Here is a 21581-nt window from a genome sequence, read left to right as displayed (position 1 = left end):
CAAAAGTCCTTCCAAAGAACATGATTTAGAAGAGGAACATCAAACAATTGCAAGGACATTGATAGCTCAACAAAAAAATTTTGCCACCTAAGATGAGGTCATCTAATGGAAGAATCTAACATGACTGAAGGAGGATTACTCTTCTGAAGGTTTAGAAAAAGGGAAAACAGTAGAGAGAGGGAACTGTATTATAAAAGTTTTGGTATACTTCCTGTTGTGTTTTTTTCATTACTTGCATGGAACTAATTATTGAAGGCTATTATAAATACACTGCTTTATCAAATATAAGTGAAGAAAACAGTACAGTGATTCATGTTACATAAAGTTAACTGAAGTAGAAGGGTTTTAGATAATATGTCTAGCTTTGTAAAATATAAGGGAAAATAACAATATTAAATATTTAGGAAAAAGGCAAGTATTTTTTAGGACACAAGTTTCTGATTTTCACAAAAGTTTCATTGCTATCATAATTTCAAGAAACTGAGATTGTGTAGTAGAGTACTGTAAGTAAATTGTATTAAGAGGAACACAGTTTCTGACCCTAGGTCTCCGTCCTTAAGCAGGTGAAAGTAGTTATATCCACAAAAGAAAAGCATGTGACAGTAACACATTAATTTATAGCAGTTAGTGAGTTCTAAGGTTATGATTCTGATTTATGTTCTGTGAGTGACAGGATAACAGAAAATCTTCTTGTCATAAATTTATACCCAAACATTGTATGCATACACTACTATGTTATTCTTCAGGCAAAATTATTTAGTCTTAGTTAAAATGGATTGCATATTAAAGCAATTTAATTTATCATTTCTCAACAAATAATGCAATGAAAAGATACTTCAATACATTTTATCTACATCTCAAAGTACTTCGCATGTGTCTTACTTGGCTTCACAGCACTTCTAAGAGGTAGACAGACATTCTATAACAGCTGCAATGTTAGTCTGCAGTTAAGTTGTGACAAAGGGAAACTTATTCTTGGCACGCTGTTTACCAAGGTAAACCCAGGAATAAGATTCAAAGCTTCACATTTCTTGATTTCTAATATTAAGCAGTAATCTGGGGTTTTTTTCTGTTATCCCTACACATAAACCTGATGTTTACCTGTCTCTTACAACTCATATGAAAGCAAAATGAAGAGAATAAAAGAAGGAAAGAAAGATATATTAACAAGCCTACATAGGTTGTTTGAACTATTTCATATTTCTTCTCACATTTATTACTCTATTTGTAGTCCAAAGAGATATTAAAGACTTACATTATGAGGGCAATAAGAGCTATAATACAACAGTAGTTTTTCATGGCATGATGGCTAACTAGAGATAACAGTAAGATCTATTATAAAATCTCTGTTTAGTTATAGTAAAATGTATGAATGATACATGCAGTAACAGTGGCAAGAAGTATCAGTGCTTTTAATTAAAAAAACATATTTAATGAGCCAAAATATGCATAATTTTTAAGAAACAGGGCTTGGGAAGAAGAGACTGAGTCCAGCAGAAGGACACCTTCTACTTCAGACTGGGGGGAATTTTCCTGCAATCATTCTCCCTATCAAGGAGCACTGGTGTCATGGAGATTGTCATGACAATCTGTCAGCAGAAACCTCAGGGTGATCACAGCTCCCAGGACAGCCATGCTGCCGTGAAAAGAAAGAATTGCAGTAAGATGCAGGAATTCCCCATGTATTAAGAGAAGTTTCAGTATTCCATGAAGTGTAAATGTTCCCTCAGGACCTACATTTCACAGGTGTTCCCAAGCCACTTTCTGGACAGGTTTTCTCCTATTCTCTCATCTTTGGAAACAAATGCCCATTATCTTGTCACTGTTTGAACACAAGTGAAATGAAAGCAAAATGCAAATCCAGGTGTTTGTTTGCAACATGCAAAATGGTAACAGCAAATGTTTACATAGAGTGATGAAAAAAGTTCACACTTTACAGCACTTACTTTAGTACCAGGTATCTCTTGCTCCAGTATTAGGCCAGCATGCTGAATTCCTGACCCACATGTATTTCCCGGTATATTTCCCATTTCTGATTACATTTCTTGTAAGAGAGAAGCTAAAGTAGCCAACTCTTTCATAAACTCCTTTTTGTTTCCTTCAAACCTGATGCAGTTAGATTCATGTAGCCTCCTCAAACTTTATTCCTTCCTTAGGCATCTGGAGGTAGTTCTGGCATTCTCCACACCTAACTGTGGACAATCGTCATCCCTCTGGAGGTGTAAATGTAAGGTGTAAAGTGTAAGGGTAGATGTCACTTACAGTGCTCAGGTATGATTAATTCCTTGACTCTCTGAACAGCGAAATTCAGTATATATTTCAGTATATGTAGCTCTGTTCACTGAGCGATAGTTCACATAAGCTTGTAAGCTAAGTTGAAACAAAATACTGAATATAAATATATAAATGGAATACATTTTTTTAATAAGGCTTTTAACCAACTTACAATAAGACATTATTGGGCTGAAAATACAACCAATATGAAAAATATCCAAAACTGATTTTTAAGGCATACTTCAGCAGATACTGTTTACATACAGGGCTTTTTACAAGATTCTGCCCTTTGCTTAGATTTTAATTTTGGGGACATAATTTTGCCTATATTTTTTTATTTTATCTATAGTACCATTCTACTCTCTAGAATACAATCTAAATTATTAATTCATTTCACTATTGATTTGACCACAGTAAGTGAAACTCAGGAAAAAGAAAAGAGCAACAATAAGATTTGCACAGATCAATACAGGTTAGGTTACCTTACAAACTGTTATGAGATTTTTTTCAAATACATGGTAAAACTTCTTATCAAGCACCATAGAAGATCTGGTGAACTGAAACCTGACCATAAGATAGCTGATAAGGAGTTGAAAAGCAAGAGTGCCAGTGCATGCTTCTTAAAGGTTCTGTAATAATTCTTCAGTCTTTTCCTTAAACTTCTGTAAGATCCTCAATCAGAATATCCTAGATTCTAGATTCATAATCATCTTTTCTCTGGTGTTCACTGGCACAAATCCAGAGTGATAATTTCCTTTACGTTATTGTTGGTACACAAAGTATGACATACATAGAAATAGTTTATCTGGCTATAAGTAGGTAGAATCCACTGCCAAAGAGATGTTGAACACCCTATCATAATGCTACGTGCTGCATATAATTAAAATACAAATTCATGTGGAAATGGTAACATTAATCTAATTGTGCTAAGGAAGTAATAAAAATTATGAAAAGTGGTTTTAGACACTAATGGGCATATTTCAACTAATATAATTAAGTTCAAAGCTAAACTGGACATGCATCAAATCCTTAGAATATGATTTGGCTATTTCACTTTTTTAAGGTGTAGTGCTGCATGTCAAGCATTAAATCCAATTCAAGAGTCATTCTCCAAAGTGTTTTCTAAACAAAATAATTTTCATATTTAGTATCACTTCAGTCTAACAGACTGAATAAAGAAGCATGTTTTCACAAACAACTTTGCAAGTGAAATATTCCCTCTTGTCCCAAGACAGCACAGACATGCACACAACTAAACTACTGATCAAGAAGTGAGAATCCAGAAGGAAACAACACATCCTCTAATGGTTTTTACCTGCTGCAGATGCCAACGTTATCATCAGCAGGCTCAGATGCCTGACTAGCAGCAAGTGACAGGCCCTGAATCAATACAGAGCCATATACTTTACAGAGAGATTGCAATTACTGATTTGGAAAGCACTCTTGCAAAATTTCAATATTAGGTCAATATACTAAATGCCTCCATTTTGATCTATGTTGTGTTAGCCCAAATGAAGAAATATATTTCATGCTGCTTCTTCAGACAAGTTACTAAGTACATGCAGAGACTATTACAATAATAAAATGCAGAAGTAAAGGAAATGCACCAGCACACAACAAAATCGGTCTTCGAAATTTATAACAAATGAAATAAAATATATAAACACTCTTCAAGACTACAGTATATGCATTATTTATATTAAAGCATATATATTTACTTGCACGTAGTATGTATACATATAAAAATACATAACTATTACAAACATATGCTTGAAGGAGAAATGTTGTAACTGTAACAGTAACTACAGGAGAAAAAACAAACTATTTGTGGTTAGTGGTATTTTGAATGGAAAACCCCATGGTGACTAAAATAACTCTTCTGTTCACATAAACTTCAAATTCTTTACATTATTAAGAGTAATTTCTGTCTCTTTCTAAAAAATTTTGTTTGTTTGTTTGTTTGTTTTCTTGCCACTAATGGAGAAGGCTGTTTCAGTATGAGAGGAGTAAAGGATTCAGCAACTTTTTTGGTATGGAGTTCAGCCAGCTTCCAAATTTTAACACCAAGCAGGCTCTTAGCCAGTTTTGCCTTCTGTAACAGACGTAGGCAATGGTCCTCTGCCACCTCTACCAGCTGAGAATCTGCACTGAATTTAAATATGCGTTTTCTTTGAATGAAAGAAAGGTTAAACACTGTGCCATTTCCTACTAAACTACCCTGAATTACTAATGTCACCTGCTGAAGACCCAACTCAATGAATACCTCATTGTAAACATAAGTTGTGAATGCTGTTACTCTAAGTGCTTCACTGATTTAAAGCCAGAATTGTGATTATCATTCCCAGAAGCACTTCCACGTTAAGAAGAAGCTCCCCTTCCAAGTCGCTATTTCCTCTTAGCTTCATAGTGCAAAAGCTCCTCCCAGACTAGTATTGAAAAAAGAAATCCAACCTATTTCCTGTTACGTGATTCCTTCTTTCAGCAAAATAATTGTAGATATCTGCAGTTCATATATGGATATGTTGGTAATATATAACTTGAGCTGTTGTTGAACATTCAGATATCACGCACATTAAAAAAATATTAATTGCCATTTCAGCAAGATGGTCTAAGTAACAATTATCAGACATTTGCATATAATGCCAGTCTCCAATACACTTTTAAAATGCCGTCTGTGTCTATTAAACTAATTTTTAAATCAATTAAGAGGCAATTGTTTTGGGCAGGAATAGATCTATTTTCCAGTTTAATCAAACTCTCTGGTTCTTACTGGTTTTGGTATTTTTGAAGAAATAGATGGACATTTATAAAGATGAAGAAGTGACTTCATTCACCTCCTTTCAGCGTACTGCCAAGTGAAGGCCATACTTGCTGAAAATGAGACTTCTGTCATCAATCCCTGCTGATGCACATTGAATCTTAGCTATTTATAAAGAAAAGATTGTTCTGTGGAAATTACTCAGGAGGAAGGTTTGGGTTTGATGGCCACAGATTCATAGAGTCATAGAATAACCAGGTTGAAAAAGACCTCAGAGATCATTGAGTCCAACCATTCCTACCTGCCACTAAACCACGTCCCTGAGCACCTCGTCTACCCGTCTTTTAAATACCTCCAGGGATGGTAACTCAACCACCTCCCTGGGCAGCCTGTTCGAGTGCCCAACAACCCTTTCCGTGAAAAATTTCTTTCTGATATCTAGTCTGAATCTCCCTGGTGGAGCTTGAGGCCATTTCCCCTTGTCCTGTCCCCTGTCCTTCTCCTCCAGGCAGCTTTCTAGCCACTCTTCCTCTAGTCTGTAGCACTGCACAGGGTTGTTGGGCACCAAGTGCAGGACCCGGCATTTGGTCTTGTTGAGCCTCACATCATTTGTTTCAGCCCAGCGGTCCAGCCTGTTCAGATCCCTTTGCAGAGCCTCCCGACCCTCCAGCAGAACGACACTACCTCCCAGCTTAGTGTCATCTGCAAACTGAGGGTGCATTCAATGCCCTCATCCAGTCCATTGATAAAGATGTTGAACAGGGCTGGACCCAGCACTGAGCCCTGGGTACACCACTTGTGACCAGCCTCCAGCTGGAGTTAACTCCATTTCCCACCACTCTCTGGGCCCAGCCATCCAACCAGTTTTTCACCCAGGAGGGTGTTCGCCTGTCCAGGCCAGTGGCAGCCAGTTTCCTAAGCAGAATGCTGTGAGAAACTGTGTCAAAGGCTCTGCTGAAGTCCAAGGAGACTATATCCACAGCCTTTCCTCATCCAGTAAGTGGGTCACCTTGTCATAGAAGGCGATCAGGTTTGTTTGGCAGGACCTGCCTTTCATGAACCCGTGTTGACTGAGCCTGATCACCTGGTTATCTCGCATGTGCATATAACAGATAAATGTAGAAAAGATAGCCTCCCTTGTCTGCAGCCACAAAACTGAGTGTAAATTGAAATTAACAAATTGCATCTCTAAAAAGTCATTAGGAAAACATTAGACCCTCAACATCTTCCTGTGTATGTATTTCAATTCTTCAGAGAAAACCTTAAACTTAAAAAGGCCCTACAGAAAGAATGCTCAGGAAGAATAAATATAGACTGAAAATTTGAAATGTCTTCCTAAATTGATTTCACTCACTCAACCTTTAGAACTCATTACAAATACAAAATACCATCATCAAGTTATTCATGTTACAGAAGTTTAGAAAACTCATACCTTAACATGGGGTTTTGACAGGACAACTACTAGTGCTCTAGTGAAATTTCATATAAGGAAATTAATTTAGTTTGTTTGCTGTGTGGATATGTATGGACCCACCAGGACAATGTTGGTGATAAAGAGCAGAGGACTACAAGACTACAAGTGTCAATCAAAGAAAAAAGAGCAGAAAATATTTCAGCAAGGCTTTGAAATGGAAAGATATTGCCTACAGGAATTATTGTGAAATTTCTTGGCACAAGTAAGACCATATCCGCCAAAAGAGCCATAGATATAAGTATTGCATTACGCTTAAGAAGAATTGCTAAACCAGGAATTCGATATTCATTTGTAATTTTTTTGCTTTACATCCTCTTGAATAAAAAACTTTTTGCGGTATACAGAATAAAAAAGTTGATTAATGCAATAGGTAAACTTCAGAAGATCTCTATTTTTCAAGAATGCAGTATCCATGAAACAACTGAAAAAACAAATTGTCTATATATTATTAGGAAAGAGCAGAGCTGTGGAATTTTATATACCAGTGTAAGCTGAATTAGTTTATAATGGCAAGAAACCTCTACTTCTAGCATCAGTATTATGAATTCAGTGAAGAAACACAACATGGTAATCAGTAAAGTGGTTAACTTGTAAGAAGATATGTAGTTCTACTTTTGATATGGAGAACAAAGGGATAAAAATAATAAGCACAGGAAGAGGTTGCCCAGAGCAGCTGTTGAAGGGGCTTTAAGCAACCTGATCTAGTAGAAGGGGAGATTTAGGCTGGACATTAGGAAAGAATTCTTCACAGAAAGGGTCATTGGGCACTGGAACAGGCTGCCCAGGGAGGTGGTTGAGTCATCTTCCCTGGAGGTGTTTAAGGGATGGGTGGACGAGGTGCTAAGGGGCATGGTTTAGTGTTTGATAGGAATGGTTGGACTCGATGATCCGGTGGGTCTCTTCCAACCTGGTTATTCTATGATTCTATGAGTTGCATACGATTCATTTTTGTTGTTCCCACAACTTGTAAAGTTAACTTTGTACTTTGTTAAATATTTACCATACAGTGAGGGGTGAAATTGCTGGAATGAAAGCAGTATTTTTAAGAAAATAGGAACCACAAAAACAGAGGAAAAAGACAAACCCCCAGTGCACATCAGTCATCTAAAATTCTATTAAATCAAAGTACCTATATGTCCATACTTAATAAGCCAAGAAATAAATGTTATGTAAACCTGAAATATTGAGGTGCTTCTGAGAGTGAGCTCTGTAATACTTCCATCTTGTTTTACAGTGTGTATAATATTACAGAGGGGTCATACAGATTTTTAACTATGTGCTACTGTACACAAAATATTTTGTAGGCAGAGACAAAAAATATGAACTGTACTTTGTTCACAAAAGACAGTAAGGTAATTTGGTAAACTACTCTTCACTGGAAAAAAAAACACATTCAAGTCATAAATTTAGGAATCTGAGAGATGACTTCATAGGATTATTAATAGGTGATATAATGGATATTGGCAAGATATAATTATCAGACTTGATAATTAAGTTTGACATACTGATAAAAACTGCTGATTCATATCTCAATTCAAAACTAGTGGACCTGACAAAGTGTCTGATAATGTCTGTATGGAGTGGAATGGGTACGAGGATGAGGAATCATCTTAATGTGGTTAATGTATTTGGAATTTCATTATCAGAAATACTAAAATACCTTATATACAGTCAAGACAGATTTGCATTCTGCTCACAACCAGAGTATTTCTGAACACAGATCATCTAAACACAATTATTAGGTGCACATATTTCTCTTTGGTTTTGTAACAAATATTTTTTTCAAGCTCTAAAATGTGACACCTTATTCCAATGATGATTTGAAATCTGTCTTGAATGTTTCAGTTGTCTCATCAGTTTTACATCAGTCCTTTCCAGTTTTATGAAATATTGAGTAACCCATTACAATAGGAGTACTGATGGGATAATGCAATTGCTGTAGTTCCTCTGTGAAGAAGGGAGTCTGCCCCTCACTCCAGTGTTAAGGCACATGGCAGAGATTTCTGCATCTGTCTTCTACACTCAAAAAAAATTACACTAACATGCCACAGTAATATATAGAAAAAATACAAAAGTAGATCTATTTTTATTGTTGGTAAAAACTAACACATCCAGCTAACACTGGATATGGCTGTCTCAGCATCATGTAAGTATACATTGCAAATGGCAACTGAAAGTGTAAAACTAGAAAAGATGATTGTATAGGAAAGTTATGAGGAAACAGCTTGACATGTATTTTGGAAAAAAACATTTCAAACCCAGGGAGAATCTGTGCTCTTCATAAATACTGGAAACCATTATTATTATTCAAAGACTTAAGTGGAATTCCAGAAAAAAAAATTGTGGACTCGGAGAATAAGTACACAGATATCAGGAGTGCATTATACAGCTTCAAAGGTTAAGATATAAGATCAGAAACAGAAGCAAAAAATGAATTGATGGGCAAAATTTCAAACTACAAAAATCATTTTCCAACTTGAATTTGCATTGCAGATGACAGACTCAAAGTACAAACGTACTTTCAACCTACAATTGCATAAATTGCATTATTTTAATTCCAGTAACATAAAGACATTTCAACTATTTTTTTTAAAAATGTATATTAAGAATCTTAATATGAATTTCAGCAACACAAAATGTGTTCCTTCAGCAAAACATGTACATTTCCTACCTTAGTTTTCAGCCCAGTTCTCATCACCTGTATAAACAATATAATTACAGACAATATAATTTCTGAGAATAATTTGAGTTCTGTAATCACACTTAGCTATATAGGTTTATTCTTTTTGCTAAATATTAAAGAAATATCATATTCTTCGCAAAAAGGTAGCCAACTTACCGTAAACCTGTTTTCCCACATCCTTTTCAGTTGCCAGTAGCACTATGACACCAGTCATATATTACTTAGATCATTATTTATAGAACAGTCTTTCATGTTAACACGTAGTTTTATTTCTCAAGATATGACATACCTAGGAGTACGCTGGTATGTACTTCATTAACACGTTAGTCTCACAATCTTTTCTGTTGATCCTCCATGATGACATTGCAACACAAATGTACTTATTCTGGAATCAAATAATGTGGCACTGTAAAACTGGTTTTAGTGTTCTCATGGACTCCACAGAGCAGATTTTCTGTGCCTGGTTGTATTTATTAACGGGCAGCAAAAATAGATTACTTTCAACAACTTCAAAATTTTCTTTACCAAGTTAGGAGAACTATCTTTTTTAGTGGCACAATCACTCTCTTTAAAGGCTTCCTTGATAAAAGAGAATTTAATAAAAACAGTTGCACTCCAGTATTTTAAAATGTTATACTCCTGTGTGTGCTCTATTAGAAATGACAGCAAGACTTAATTTATTTACCAAATACATGTGCTATAAGCCCTGTGGGAGTTACAGGTTCTTCATTTTATTCTGCATAATTTCTCACAGTGTAACATCAAGACTAAAATAAACTGTTGGGCTTAAACTGAAATGAAATTCATTTTCATAAAATCCTGATTATAGTACCTGAGTTTTTAAAAGAGTCTTGCTTCTTTCTTTTATTGTTAATTTCTAGCTGCTCCCAGGGTAGGCACTTGAACGCCTGTGCCTGAAAAGATGATCAGGAGGCTGATCCAACCAAGAAAATTTCTTTATTCTTGTTGTTTAACCTTCTTTGTAAGGTTAATTTTCATCCTAATTAGATAATTGACCATATGACCTTATGGATACAAGTTGCCTACAAAACAACAGCATAAAGTATGTATATTGGAGGACACAAGGGATAATTAGATCAGTACTTTAAGAATCTTGGGTTTTTTTGAGTCTGCACTTAGAAGGCAGCCAGATCCAGAAATGCTTCCAAGATGATCTCTGTGGTCATGCCCCATGCAGTCAAAAATCAATACAGTAGGATGAGCAAGAATATCTAATAGGAGTAGAGGAAGGAGGAGAAAGACAGATGAAAGGAGTGATGTGTACAAGTCTTGAGAAACCTGCATCGACAGTAGCCTCAAAAGGGATGCTGAGGACCAGGGCACAAGTTTTTTAAGAGATTTAGAAATTGAAGAAAGGGAATTTGAGAAGTGGAGAGAGGACTACAGAACAACAAGACTTAAGGGATATTGAGTCAATTACACTGGGAACTGTAATTGTGGAGGGATATGTGGGAAGTTTTGGGGGAACTCCTCTCTTCCCACACAGCACCTACTTTTGTTCCATCATACCTAGTATACTCCCTCTCACTACTCACAAACTCATACTGCTTCAGCTTCCCACTCTCTTCCTGTCCACATGCAATATGCCCCTACTACCAGGCTTCTGTTTCAGACATGTCTGCAAACTGAAAACAAAAGAGCCTGGGTAGAAAATTGGACTGAATTTGTCTCCAAAATTTCCCTGGGCAACATATTCCAGTGCCTCACCACTCTCATAGTGAAGAAATTCTTCCTCATGTCCAGTCTAAACCTGCCCCTCTCCAGTTTATACCCATTGCCCCTAGTACTGTCACTACAAGCCTTTGTAAACAGTCCCTCTCCAGCTTTCTCATAGGCCCCCTTCAGGTACTGAAAGGTTGCTGTAAAGTCTCCTCGGAGCCTTCTCTTCTCTGGGCTGAACAAGCCCAACTCTCTCAGTCTGTCCTTATAGGGAAGGTGCTCCAGCCCTCTGATCATCTTTGTAGCGCTGCTCTGCACCCGTTCCAACAGCTCCATATCTTTCTTATGCTGAGGATTCCAGAACCGGACACAATACTCCAGATGAAGTCTCACAAGAGAGGAATAGAGGGGCAGAATCACCTCCCTCAGCCTGCTGACAATGATTCTTTTGATGCAGTCCAACATACGGTTGGCCTTGGTTGCAAGCACACATTGCTGCCTCATGTCGAGCTCCTCATCAACCAGCACCTCCAAGTCCTTCTCTGTAGGGCTGCTCTCAAACCCATCATCCCTCAGTCTATACAGAAACCGGGAATTGCCCCAACCCAGGTATAGGACCTTGCACTTGACCTTGTTCAACCTTATGAGGTACGCACAGCCTCACTTCTTCAGCTTGTCCAGGTCCCTCTGGATGACATCCCATCCTTCTGGTGTGACAACTGCACCACTCAGCTTGGTGTCATCTGCAAACTTGCTGAGGGTGCACTCAAACTTACTCTCTATATCACTGATGAAGATATTAAACAGCGTTTAATGTCATTATCTTCCATAACTGCTGCCAAAGAGGGAGGGTACTAATACATCTTTTACCAAAACTGCAAAATATTCCACCAGGCCTGCATGGCAGGCTGATCCATCTTTGAAACAGTATCTGTTTGATTGCTTCTGTTGCTATTAGTAGTGTAAGACCTGTCTGCATACTGTCTGTAATAACAGGTAGAATCATCTATTAGATCTGCTCTTAGAAATTTCCACCATTAAAACTGAAGTTTTAGAGAATATCAATTATGTTCTGTATGTTATTAAAGGTTTAGGATCACAAGATTATTTCTGTCCATCTACATACCGCGCTAGTGAAAAGAATCATTGGAATGAAAAAATAGATGTAAAGTTTGTTTTCGCTATGTCTGTGAAACAAAATATTGAAGTGTTCTGCAATTATTTCATTTCAAGATACAGAACTGAGAAGGAAAGGAAATATTACTAAAATCATTCAATCCAGTATTGCGTTACTACTTCCATAGAAAATAACTGTGCAACAACAAACCTGAAAGAACAATACAGTTCCACAGAATTTTGATTATTAAAATCTGTGTAGATGAAATACATTATCTCAACTTTGTTCAGATAAAGTTCAAAGATTTCTAGAGTATCCATCAAAGCATTATCTGAGTGAAAATTCAAAATTACATAATTTCATAGAATTATATCGTAGAATGATTTGGGTTGGAAGGTTAAAGATCCTCTAGTTCCAACCCCCCTTCCATAGGATACCTCCTACTACATTAGGCTGCTCTAAGGCTCATCCACCCTGGCCTTGAAAACCTCCAGGGATGGGGCATCCACAACTTCTCTGAGGAACCTGTTCCAGTGCCTCACTGTCCTCACAACAAAAAATTTTCTGCCTGATACCTAATTTAAATCTCCCCTCTTTCAACATAAACCCATTACCCTTCATCCTATCACTACACTCCCTGATAAAGAGCACCACTCTCTCTTTCCTGTAGGCCCCCTTTAAGTACTGGAAGGCTGCTAAAAGGTCTCCTCAGTGTTCTCTTCTCCAGGCTAAACAGCAATGCAACTATCTGAGAAAGCAGATGGTGCTCAAGAAAATACTTTTCAATATAAATAGGTAAAATCCTATCAGTTGAGCTTGAAAAATTTCTTACTTGCTTGAGAGATGACTTTTACCTCAAGAATATGTAGGCAAAAATATTGACAGAAGTAGAAGCTCGAGGAGAAGAGAACCAGGAACCTCTTGCATGTTCTCTTTCACAGACAAAAAGAATTTTTAAGCTTGATCTTTCCCTAAGGTTATCTGAACTTCTGTTCTTGCTGTAACAAAATAACAACTTAAGTATCATGCCTTTGTTTTGTGGGTTTCTATTTCCATTTATTCTATAAGGGCAGAAGTGGTGGTGGTGGTGGAGAGAAGATGAAAGAAAAAAAAGCGGGGCAGAAGGCACGGGGGACTTATTTTCTCAATTTAGTGCTTGGGTCTATTTTCCTTGATAGAAGTGGCACCTATCTGCATCTTCTGTTTTTCTTCCTGTAGCATAAGCTGTACTTATGCTAGAAAACCAGCATAGCAATCTTAACTTTTTATTTTGGCGAAAAATTGCAGTTTTGGAGTGAGTGGCTATTATTTGACAACGCTATATTTTCTAGGAGAAAACAGAAGAACCATGATAAAAATATATCTGTAACTTACCAATCCTAACAGCAGTTCTGCAACATTTATACGATAATATCAACACTAAAGACTGAATATGGACTCTCTTTCTTCCAAATGACAACTTTCTTATTTTTATTTCACGACAAATTTATTTCTGCAATTATAGCCATTTCCAAATTAATCTATCACATACTATCCTTAAATACAGAAAAATTTTGCTTAGACAGTGAAGTCTGTGTCATCACTACTGTTTTTAACTCTTTCCTACACTTTATATAAGAAAGGGAGTAATTACATCTTTCGTTCTGAATTTCTTTCTAAATGCTGATAACTGATCTTTGAATCTACTGGATCATTCTGACACAGTTATCTGTTAAAAACCTTTTCTACTCCCAATACACTACAATTTAAGGTTCAATTTGTGTGCTATATGATAGTCTGTATCAGAATTCTGTTAAGTCTTATTTTCTATTTATAATGAGTGACACTTTTTTTTTTATTACAAGTGATTACATCAGTGGCCAAGGGAAGACCAATGGATGTCACCGATCTGGAATTCTCTAAGGCCTTTGACATGGTCCCCCACAACATCCTTCTCTCTAAATTGGAGGGATATGGATTTGACAGGACTATTCCACGAGTAAGAAATTGGTTGGGTGGTCGCACCCAGAGGGTTGTGGTCAATGGTTCAATGTCCAGATGGAGATCAGTGAAAAGCAGTGTCCCTCAGGGGTCTGTTCTGAGACCAGAGCTGTTTAACATCTCCCTCAATAACACAGACAATGGGATTGAATGCACCCTCAGCAAGTCTGTGGAAGACACCAAGCTGAGTGGTGAGGTTGATGCACCTGAGGGACAAGATGCCATCCAGAGGGACCTTGGCAAGCTGGAGAAGTGGGCTTGTGAAAACCTCATAAGGGTCAAGAAGGTGAAGGTCCTGCACCTGGGTTAGAGCAACCCTTAGTATCTACACAGACTCTGGGATGAAAAAATGGAGAGCAGCCCTGCAGAGAAGGACCTGGGGATCCTGATGGATGAAAAGCTGGAAGGCCAATAGTATCCTGGGTTGCATCAAAAGAAGTGAAACTCCTCCTTTATGAAGAGAATTGGGGTTGTTCATCTTGGAGAAGAGGACTCCGAGAAGACCTTACTGCAGACTTTCAGTGCTTAAAGGGGGCTTATAAGGATGGGGACAAACTTTTTATCAAGGCCTGTAGCAATAGGACCAGTGATAATGGTTTTAAACTAAAAGAGAAGTCTAGACTACATACAAGGAAGAAATTTTTTACATTGAGGGTCGTGAAACACTGGAATGGGTTGCCCAGAGAGGAGGTGGAGCCCCATCCCTGGAAACATTCAAGGTCAGGTTGAATGGGGCTGTGAGAAACCTGATCTAGTTGAAGATGTCCCTGCTCACTGCAGAGGGTGGTGGACTAGGTGACCCTCATTATCCCTTCCAACCCAAACCATTCTATGATTTTATGTTCTATGCAGCTATCATGTTTTAATGCAAATAATGCTACAATAAAGTATATAATTACATGGCTAATTTTAAATAAATAAATACAGAAGTTTAAGCATGTTTGTTGCAGTAAAGATACAATGTAAGCTGTACCAGTAACATTAGTATAATTAATAAGAAAGTCCTATCATGTATCTTTCAACATATTTTAGTTACATGAAGAAAATCAATAATTCTTTTCCATATTCTTCCTTATTTAATGTTCAGACTGATTTAATTAGCTAATACAATAAGTAATCTAATTTTGCCTTCAGCAATAGTGTAAATCTATAATAATTTCTCTTATTTCAGTGGATTCATTCCAAATTTGTTATTATTCCTTGTGAAAGCAAAGTCTGAACAATTATTGCTGTAGCTTTCTTAACATACTCAGAAAGAATAGCAAAGCCCAGGCTGACATTCATACTAAAGCTACTTTTTCAATATCTGTTTTCATAGCTTCAACAAAAACAAACAAATGCAACAATCTCAAACCCTCCTCTCACTAAACAACGAGTTATAACTGTAGGACGTGTTAAGTCCCCATTACCTGAGGCTTTTTCTTCTCTGAAGTACTGCCCACTTTTGTATTTCAACATCCAATAAAAACATAGATGTTAGGAGAAGTTCAGAGAAGAACATACTTAGCCTCAAGGTTCTACTATCGTGGCTCTATTTATACCTGAATTATTAACACTGGTGGTATTATGGCAACATATGTAGACAAGATAATTTATGTTTCTACTAGTGCTAATTTCCCTATTCCTCATTTTCTATGTTTATCCAAGAAATAACAGCAATGATAATTTAGACTAAGTTTCATAGCTGCACATGGATAAATGAGAGCCCCATTTGATGAGGCAACTCAGTTTTTCTTAATATGTGTATAATAGTTGAATTAGCTGACCTTAAAATAAACATTGGCAAAACTAACACCATCTTGGATTTCATATATGATTAATATTTCCAAGAAATCTACAAAATAAATCAACAAAACGTAATCTTATCTTTTGATGGTGTGAAAATATCTTTATTTGCATAAGAGAAACATAAGAACCTATCTGATTCTATGAAAAACTTTCTCACTTGAATAAAAAGTATTTGATATCATAATAATAAGATTGAAGATCATGGCAACTTTTTATATCAAACATATACTAACTTCACACTAAAGAATTGTATAGTTTCCTTTTGACAGGTATTCATAATTTCCATTATTATAAAGTAAACTTAAAATAGAGAACAAAATTTATGTGACTAACTTTTAGACCTAGTTTTAAAAGCACTGTTTTAAGTCCATTTAGACATTCACACATACATGGTTTCCAGAGGATCAAATATTTTGATTTTCCAGATCGGGAAACTGAGTGACTTTAGTGTTTGCTATAACTGTTGGATTCCTATTAATATTCATACAAAATTGCTTCTTATCTTCCTGTGTTGTGCCATTTACAGAACCAAAGCCAGGATTTAGCTGTTTGTTCTCAATCTGAGCTTTCTTCATTGCATAGTTTTGTCCTTTCTTGGTAATAGAGTTGATTTTTAATTCCTTTTCAGAAAATACTGTCACCTACCCACCTTGTGCTCAGAGAACCCAGAAACACTTTTTTCAATACTGGCAGTCACTCTCACTCAATAAAATTCAGTAGAAATTTTATACAGACTGCCACATGAGACCTTCACTACAGAACTCTGTACTGGCTAGCTCACATTTTCCGAGCATCTCAACAGGTAGGAGACTGAAATCTGTAAGGAAGCCGCTATCATCTCCCTTCCATTTGCACTCACTAAAGATTTTCAGACCAAACTGTAGTCATTGCAGACACATGGCACATGGACAGTGGACAAATGACTATCTGTTCTCACTCCTGACTGACTCAAGATTTCATTCTCACTCTTTATATTTACAATAAAGAACAGCAAAGGACTTATTTCAGCTCTGATAAAAGCTTATGGTAATACTTAAATTGCAAAGAATCTTAGTATTGGTACTGACACAAAGTTAATCCACAGGATAGAACTCTATAACCATCACCTGCTATTTATTTAAATCTGATCTGACAATCTAGACTCGTACAGCTGACAAAACACTTCACCTTAGCAAGTCCCTAATGTCTCAGCAATAAAAATATGGTATCATCACACACTTTTAATACATTACAGATATGTTATATTGTCAGAGGGAGTCTTTAAAGACTTCTTTATATTTACTACACACTCTGATATAGGACTTTTGTTCTTTTGAAAGGAATTACCTAATGTGAGTGTTGCCACTAGTCTCTTGTGAAATATACACAAGTTTCTTGTGCTGCACAACTACCGTGACTCATACTGTTAGTATAATACATTCAAAAGAACTAAAACACTAAGCAACTAACTTTATTTTCTTCTAATTCTATTTATTACTCAAATAACAACTTGCTGAATCCATACATGCACAATATAGATACCAGAAGACTTTATTCAAAACTTTCCTTACAGAGCTCAACTAAAGTAAACAGATTTGAAATGCTTATAGGCTATTTCTAATATATTTAACAAAATAAGGTATTCTGGAGGCACTTGGGAAAATGTTCCATTTTTGCGGAAAAAAAAAGAAAAAAAATTATTTTAGAAATATCAGACTTGCTTACTTTTCAAAACCTAAAGTTAGTATTTTAAATAAAAACCCAGACTGCTCTGAGAAAAGCAGACTTTATTTAATAGCCTTATGGAGTACATTAAAAATTCACCTTAATGGCTTCAAATTAAAAAACCAACAGAAATTATCACCAATATTATGAAAACTGTTGACAAATGTAAAAGCCTTTGTCATTGTTCTAATATGCACATGCAGGTATATTTTATCTCTGAGTCATACAGTGTCCGATGATGGCTGTCACATGCAGTAATAAAAATTGTATTCTCAATAGATGTCCCATAGAGATTAAGCACATGATAATCTAAATTCAAGACTAGACTGCAAGGCAGAAAAATATGACAACATGGTCTTTCTCAGTCCATAATGGCTGCAGGACAATTTGGTGTGTAAGAAGGCACAGGTGTGAATGATTCCTTACTCTTGCTATTCAGTACTGGTATAACTTGCTTAATGTCAGCTATAACAATGCCTTACAAGCACGAAGTCTGGGCTGAATTAAATTATTTCTTATTTACATACATAGCCGTAATACTTTATAAAACTTGGCATAAATTTCTCTGTAAAGATATTTTTTTTGTCACACCAAGCTTTAAGGAGGAATTCAAGCAGGAGATCAGCTGGTTCCCAAGCCACTATAATCAGAAATTAAATTTATACCAAGAGTTGAGGATATATAATGTACTATCTGAAGTTTTTAAAATGAATGAATAAGGCCCATCAAAGCCTGCAATTATTGTCTGCAAGCTGAATCATTAAAAACATGAAGAAAAAAAGGCTTCCAATGGCTCAATTAACAGATTTTTTCAGACACAATTTTGTTTTAATAATTCTTTGTTGGAGCTAAGACACTGCTTTCAAAACATGTACATCATGGCGAAGGGTAACTGAAAATAATTAGAAAAAAGGAATTGTAATGATATATATTCATGATATATGCCATTCATGTCTAGTTTCTGATTTATGCATAATATTATTTTGACTTTCTCATAGGGCCATAAGTCTCCTTCCACAGTTTTGAAAATCCTAAATACTATTAAAAAAACCAAACGCTATTAATGTTGCAAAGCGTTAAGCGAAGTTTACAAACAGGGGTAGATATTTAATGTGTCTTGAGTAAGAAACAGAGAAAAGATACAGTGCTATTTACTAGTTTACTTCATATAATTTACCAGCCACCGGCAATAAAGCACAAAAAAGGATCACTGGAATAATACAATCATAGATGAAAAAAATGTCAGCACTTTCTTTTATTTGGACCAGGATTATTTTTTTTTTTATTGTGGTCTCACATAACTACTTCTAATGTTTGAATTCAAAGAAAAACAAAAATCATCTAAACAGATCAAAAATTTCTGGGAAAGGTACTTTGGATTTGGTACACAGAGTCCAACAGCCAGAAGTCTAATATAAAAATTAGGTAGAGAACAAAATAGAAGTTTAATAAAAGATCTGTAGGGAATAAGTGATAAAATCAGCAGGGAATCACTAGTGCTTCAAACAATAGTCTAACCAGCCCGTTAGTGATCACCAAAATACAAGCAAAGTGATAAAAAGCAGCAGGAAGATAGGAAACAGCAGTGGGAGACAATGCAAGTTGCTAGGGGGTCCATTGAGAAGTTAATTGAAGCAACAAGCTGAAAGACATGTAAGGCAGATTGCATCAAAATGGAAGTGGAAACAAGCAGTCACTTGAAACAACCAAGGAAAAATATGATGTCACATAAGGAGAGAAAACAAAACAAAACAAAACAAAACCCCTAATACCTCAAAAGAAACACATAACAGGAGGTTGCCAGACTTGAGCCTATTGCAAATGACAAAAGGTCAGTATCCTGAAACCTGTGAAGCAATAGTCTAAAACACTTAAGAGCAGGCTTCATTTGAGACTTACAATCACTTCTCCTCTGTAGGGTTAATCCGCGGCATCTGAGCCCTATGGAAACATCTTTTTTTGACTTGTATTTCTTCACTTCTTATTTTGTACTCTGGACTTCAGTTTGCTTAGTTTGTTGTAAGACACCTTCAGAAGCCTTATAAACAAGACTTAAGTAATTCACATATTTACTAGCATGACAGACAACCATATGGCACAGGGAGACTTTTACTTTTCTGGGTATGGCTGTGTTTTGTCTGGAGAGCATGAAAGGTACAGCAGAAGTACCAACTAAGCACTAAGAAGTGCTAATGATAGTGTAGTACTCTGTATGCTTTCTAGCATTTCTTTTCTGGCATGTAATTTGAGCTCTGTCTAATTGAAGCACTCATTTCACAATTGTTTTACCATTGCATTTCAAGGGAAGGTAATTGCCTCCAAGTTCTTCACATAAAAACTTAAGAAGAAGATGTAAATAAGCCTTCCCTTAAGGTAAACGCTAATTTTAAATTATGTATATAATGTAGGAGTATGCCTACATTTTTAGTAAAGCATTCATAGGATATCAGAGACCTGCTGGGTCCTGGACAAGTTTATATAGTTAGTGTAATTTTATTTAATTTTAATCTTATAGGTTTGTGCATCTCATTTACAGAAATAGTTTGCCTTACTTATTTAAAATAAATTTCTTAATCCATTTTGCATCAACTTTCAGTTGACCTAGTGCTTTTTACTAGAATTCTATCATTTTATAAGTTCACAGTATATCAGATCTAAACTTTCAGCAAATGTGCACACCTGTTGGAAGAATCCTATTTGATTTCAACAAAATACCTAAAAAAAATTAACAAGAGCAACAACAAGTTACCTAGTGCTACTTCCACCAGAACCATGATATTATCATCATAAAAAGTTCATTAAATGAAGTCATTCAAAGCATCAGCAGTTGTCTGATAGCAGCAGTTTTTCATCTGTTAGCAAAGCAATACTGCTATCTCCCTTCCAGCTCCTGTTTCGGTACTTTCCTAATAGTTTAGTTTGAACAAAGGTAACACATGCTGTAACTACCAGAGGAAAAAGAGAAAATATTGAATTTTCATTTAAGGGGAGTGAGAATTCTCAGGCTTGTCTACAGATGGATATGGTAACATAACAAGTCAGAAATTTCTGAAGCAAGCATAGTATACTAAGACCCTCAGGTATCTAAGTCTAGAAAAGATTGTACTAAGCACTTTTCTCCAGAGGATCCTACATTATAACCCACATTATTTTGGTTTGCATTAGAAAGTTGTACCATGTGAGCTAAAATTTTTTCCAGCCATGAAGTTCATACACTAACTATGCGACCATAACACGACCTTAAAAGAACTTCTATAACAGATTTCTATTAATGGCCACAGTCAGTTATTTTAATCCTGACTTCTATACTATGTTCTATATAATTATGCTTTGCTAGCATAAATACAACTCATAATGATTAGTAGAGAGTTATTTGGAAAAGTGCATTAGAAATGAAACTGCCAGGAGGTCTTGTAGGAAAAGAAATAAAAAAAGAAAGATAACGAAATGAAAGGTTTGTAAAGTTCAGATGGAATTTGTAGTTATATTTTGATAGAGAGAATGAATGTTAGTGTGTGCTTTTATGTACATGCAATGATGATATCTTTTCTCTGGTTGTAATAACAAAACAAAAAGAAAGAGTTCTTATTACAGAAAAATCAATAGGGTGTATCGTTCAGCTATAGGACTTTCCAATTCTAACCAAATCCCCACTGAATCTGCCACTGGCCAAAGTGTGACATGAGTGTTTTTAGCCTGTGTGAAAGGCCGCTGTAGAGCTCTGGGTCAGAAAGTAATTTTATATTTCAGGTAGAAATACGACATGCAACAGTTTATACATCTACTCTACTAAAGCCATCAGTCATTGATATGGTAACAGAAAAAAAAATAGATAAATTAGATAAAGTTTAATTTGAATTCAAATTGCTTTGTCATATATCACATTCACGAAAAGCTCATATTCATTTCTGTGTCCCTTCAACTTATTGCAACCTGCAAACATGCCTTTCTCCAAAGCAATTTACGTAACAAAAGCTATGTACCATTCAAGAATATCACTAGGTTATGCAGAGAAAGCTCATCTGCACACTCACAAAGGAACCCAGAGTGACAAATGGTAAGTGGGGGGAGCCCAAACAATGCCCTGCCAATGGTCCATCAAAGGACCATCTCCATGCGCAGA

At 36.1% G+C, this 21581-nt stretch overlaps 1 long non-coding RNA gene across 1 annotated transcript in view; it reads right to left on the bottom strand.

Annotated features, from left to right (window-relative positions):
- The window catches only part of LOC138719580 (uncharacterized), a 173142-nt gene that overhangs the window by 55775 nt on the left and 95786 nt on the right, over positions 1-21581 (bottom strand). The gene's annotated exons all lie outside the window — the stretch shown is intronic.

The sequence above is a fragment of the Phaenicophaeus curvirostris genome, chromosome 4 (assembly GCF_032191515.1).
Source record: "Phaenicophaeus curvirostris isolate KB17595 chromosome 4, BPBGC_Pcur_1.0, whole genome shotgun sequence".
Taxonomy (NCBI): Eukaryota; Metazoa; Chordata; class Aves; order Cuculiformes; family Cuculidae; genus Phaenicophaeus; species Phaenicophaeus curvirostris.
This window is presented reverse-complemented; position numbering and strand designations above follow the sequence as displayed.